We start from the raw sequence: 4634 nt of genomic DNA on the forward strand, positions 1-4634 counted from the left end.
GATTTCCAATACGAGACGAGAGAAGAAAATGTGAAATTGCACAAGAACAGCTGCACTGATAAGAGCGTGTACAAGTTGGGATACTTAATAAGGCTAGAGGAATTTAAGTTTCTTAGATACATATCTAAGGACTTACATGGTTTAAGGTTCGAAGCTTGTTAACCACGCGAGCTTCAATCATTCCATAAAGCTAGCTCCAGTACAAGTTTGTTTGATTTCTGCTATCTGTCATGACTTTGTGTAGTTATTGCATAACCGGCAGTCCATGCTTCTATTTAGTTTTGGTCTAAAGTTTCTGATCAATTTGGTGTTACTGCACGTATACGGCTAACATTGACCTTAAGATAGTTAGCTGTTTGATACGGGAGTGGGGGAAGTGGTGAACCTAGAGCTCAGGAAAATATTCAAATCGTATTAGGTGAGACTTGATTTGTTACTTTCATGCCTCTACATAGTACATACCGAATAACAACCTCAAACATTTAGTGCCTGCTTTTTCATTCAATATTATTAGGAAGTTAGGATCTTTCAAATAAATTTACTTATTCTTTTTGCCAGTACTGTTACTTTATATTTGCTTAGTGATCTACTAAAAGATATATTCCATACAATTTTCATGCTTCACAGGTGAATTAAAAACTCAAACGGGAATATTATAAGGTATCTTTTATTGTCGTCACAGGTATTTCGTCCTCTTAATGAGTGATGAATTTATATTTTCTTCATCTTAGTTCATATATTTCTACCAACCTTATGCATGTTATGAGCTGATACGAGGTTAGACTTTAATAGGTAAAATGAAATAAAAGGAAATCGTGGTTCATGTTCGGGGGTTTGCCGAAATAAGACTATCAAGAATACTTGTACAATCCTACTGGTGCAAAACTTGTACAATTTGGATTACTTATCCTGGTACAATTTTCATCTTCTAGCAATTTCATCTTTCATTATTAAATATCCAGAAATTTTCAAAATAATCGGGCTCGATGTTGCAGTCTTTGAAGATGGCGTTGTTCCTCTCTTGCCATACTCCCAAAACCATCGCATGAGGAATTATTCTCCATATCGTCCTTCCCTTCTTAGGTAATGTTATATTAACCCAATGAACAAACACATCTTGGGTTGGCCGTGAAATAAATCCCCTAGTATTAAAACTTGATAAGAAGAGATGTCGAACTGCTAAAGTAAAGCTACAATATATGAACAGGTAAGGACCAGATTCACTTTTTTCTTTTGCACAAAATTCATCAATTTGGCCTCTTGGATCCCCTTTTGATCAATTGATCCTCTTGTGGGGTCTACCTAGGATGACTGCCCATATCACAAACCTGGGAAGAATGTTTCTTATCTAAATATGAATCTGATTCTATCTTAAATCGCTGGGTTTCAAACAACTTGCGTCTACGATGAACGTTTCCTGAATTTCTTTGTTCCTTTCTCTCAATGTTTTTTGTTCAGATAAAAGCTTTGGTGAATCCAGCCGAAGATATAATGAACATTCGGCATGGTACTCTGCTTTGCAAGATTTTTTTCACAATGGTAACAGTTCCCCAGAAATTCGTGAGTCTCCGGTCATATGTCAGTTTGTGTTTTCATCCAACCTTATCATATGCTAGTTTGAGTTTTCAATCCACCATCTGGTAACCTTATCATATACCAAGACTGAAGATTATTAGAGACTATGTTCTTTTAATTGCATCACACGTATGTTATTTTGAGTTTTCAATCTACTATGGTGTCGTGTAGAGATTTAGCTCTTCAGGGCTTTTTTTGGTTTTTTTTATAAATTCAAGGAGATGGAGTTGTTAGCAGTTCTTTATACATCTGATACCAGACTGAAGTTAGTGCAGTGACCACCCTTATTACTTGTTAGGTTGTTTCCTCACCTTTCATTTCATTTCATCTAATGTTCTTGAATAATAGTAATAATTAATCCGTCCTTCATTTAGGGACTCTGATCTCCGGAAGCATATATGTGCTGTTTTCCAGGGTGTTTTTTTGAACTTTCAGTTAGAAGTACCACTCCCCTTTTTACAGTCTCTTCCTGGAATTTACTCTTTAGATAAGTATAATATTCTTGTTTTCTATACTAGGAATGCAAATTGTTAGGGAGAATGAAGAATCAGGGCAGCGGGAAATGTCTTTCTGATTTTATGTTTAAATCAAGGTATGCTTGTATACTATAAGAACAAAACTTACGAAGTTCCAGCTTAGTGGTAGTTTGAATTGTTCACCTATGGTCAATTAATTAAAGCCTTAGGTATACTAGACTTCTAGAGTTGTGTGATAATAGAGTTTTGGGGAATATTAACTCAGTCTGGCAATAACCACTACCATAAGTCATCTTGATTTGTGAAGTGTTTTTTTGTCGGGCTTTCTATATAAAGGTGTTAGTTTGAGTAAGTTACTTTTTTTTTTTTTTTTGTTTCTATTTCTGTTTCTTTTTGTTTGAGCTTGTTTGAGTTTATGTATTTTATTTTTGGGCTTGCGTTTGTGGTTGTGTTTGTGTTCGTGTTTACTTTGATTATTTTTTGTCTTTCTTTTTGTATTTTTGTTTGCATTGAGAGTTTATTTTTGTGTTTGTGTAGTTTCTTGTATATGTTCCTGGATGGAGTGCACGCATGTGCGTCTTAGTGGAATACTTGTTTGTGTATTTTCTTGTAATTGATCCTCACCCAATGTCGATAAATTGATTTTCTCAATGACACGACGATTCCAAGTTTTCGGGTTCTTCAGAATTTGGTTTTTTGCTTCTTGTTGAGAGCACTGTCATTATCTTACTGTATCAAATGCATTTATTCACATAATTATGCAAGCAAACACATAAAATCATAAAAATTGAATTGGACTGCATACCTTTGAAATCCCCCTTTATAAATTGACTGATGGCTTTGTACTCCACCTTTATAAATTGACTGATGGCTTTGTACTCGTCTTTATTGATTGATTGCGTAGCTTTGATATCTACTTGATTATATTTGTTTTTCTTTACAGATCCGACTCTTTGTAGCACTTGCTGAGAAGGTATGTTTTGATTTCGTGGTTTGCCAAGTCTACACTGCTCATAGTGTTAGATTGGCTTTACTAATACAATACTTTTCCTTTGTAAAGCATTTGGAAAGGTTCTTCGATATAAGGAAGTTGAGTTTGAAAGTGTAAGCTCCAAAAAGGCGAACTCAGACCATTATCTTCTGGTTTTATTCTCTTATATGCTTAAGTAATCATCCTGACTATCATGAGTTAGCTATCATATCTTTACGAGATATGATTCCACACCAGCGCATTTTGGTTTAAGCTGATATTCGCTAAATTTGGCTACGGTGCTATGTCAGATTAATAATCATGTTTTTTCTTCCCTTCGTTGTTGTTGGATACTAACATATGCTCAACATATTTGGATGTTCAATTAGAGGAACCCTTGTCTGTTCAAACTTCAAACCAATATTTATTGTCTCTATATTTCCAATTGTAAGCGTTGATTGAGCATCTTTAAAACCTCAAATTCGAGTTTTTTAACTCTTTCCCATTAGTAGTTGTTAAAATGCTTTTATGTATTGACGAAGATCCTGTTTTTCATGTATTCTAACGGTTTTGAAATACACAAAAGTAGGATGAGGTTTTCGTCATACACGGGAAACCATCGCACCAATAGATAGGGATATTGCATTAAGAGTACAATGTTTCTTCGACCCTTTTATTGATTTCGAGCATCTTCATTCTGTTGGTTGTGTTTGAAGAGGAAAAATTAATATTTGTTTGGTAAAATATAGTGTTCTTGGGGTGTTTTGAATTTGGTTTTCTACTTTCCTGATACCACAGGTTTTGTTCACTGATGTGCTGAGAAACCTTCTCAAGATTGTAATGTAAGGAGTTGCTGGTGTTGCTTCTCTTTGACATTTACTGGGAGCTATATTTTCTTGCATTTCTCGTACTGCAAAGGTCCATTCGAAACTCAAACTGGATAAGGTTTCTTTTATTGTGGTCACATGTATGTCGTTGTCGGTATGACATTGGTGTTTATATTTTTTTCTTAGTTCATATATTCCTATCAACCTCATGCAAACTTAGTTCCCGATTATTGTTTAAGGGGTAAAGTAAAAAATCCAAAAAAGACACCCATGGTTTAAATTTGTGGGTTTGCTGAAATATGACTAGAGAACATGTGTAAAGTACCACCAGTGCGAAAATTGTATGGATGCCCCTTATTCTTGTGTGTTTCTGCCTTTAGAACAATTGTGGTACGGATCGAATGACTTAATCTTGTAAATCGAATATAATTAGTATATCATGAGAATAAGGGGCATGCAGAGCTGCAGACTCACTGATAAGTTAGGTGGTATTATGCTACTTTTCTGAATGAGAAAGGAAGACTGACAACCTTGTTTTTATTTTCTTGATCGATATATTTTAGTATTATTGCTAGCGACTTCATCCACTTGCCGGGAACCAAGACTTTTATTTTGAAACAGAACATGAAAGTAAGTTTACTCTCGACGCTCTCATACGTGGGTTCAGATCTATCATTTTTAGATTCTTTTGAATGTTGCATCTATGTCCGGAATAAGCATTTAGCTATTACAGCCAGGTATATCACTCTTCCAGTCTTAATTGCCCCTTGAGAGTATTTTGACACT

Source organism: Eschscholzia californica, unplaced genomic scaffold, assembly GCF_041429995.1.
Source record: "Eschscholzia californica isolate CP2 unplaced genomic scaffold, dmEscCali1.0.p SCAF_2, whole genome shotgun sequence".
Lineage (NCBI taxonomy): Eukaryota > Viridiplantae > Streptophyta > Magnoliopsida > Ranunculales > Papaveraceae > Eschscholzia > Eschscholzia californica.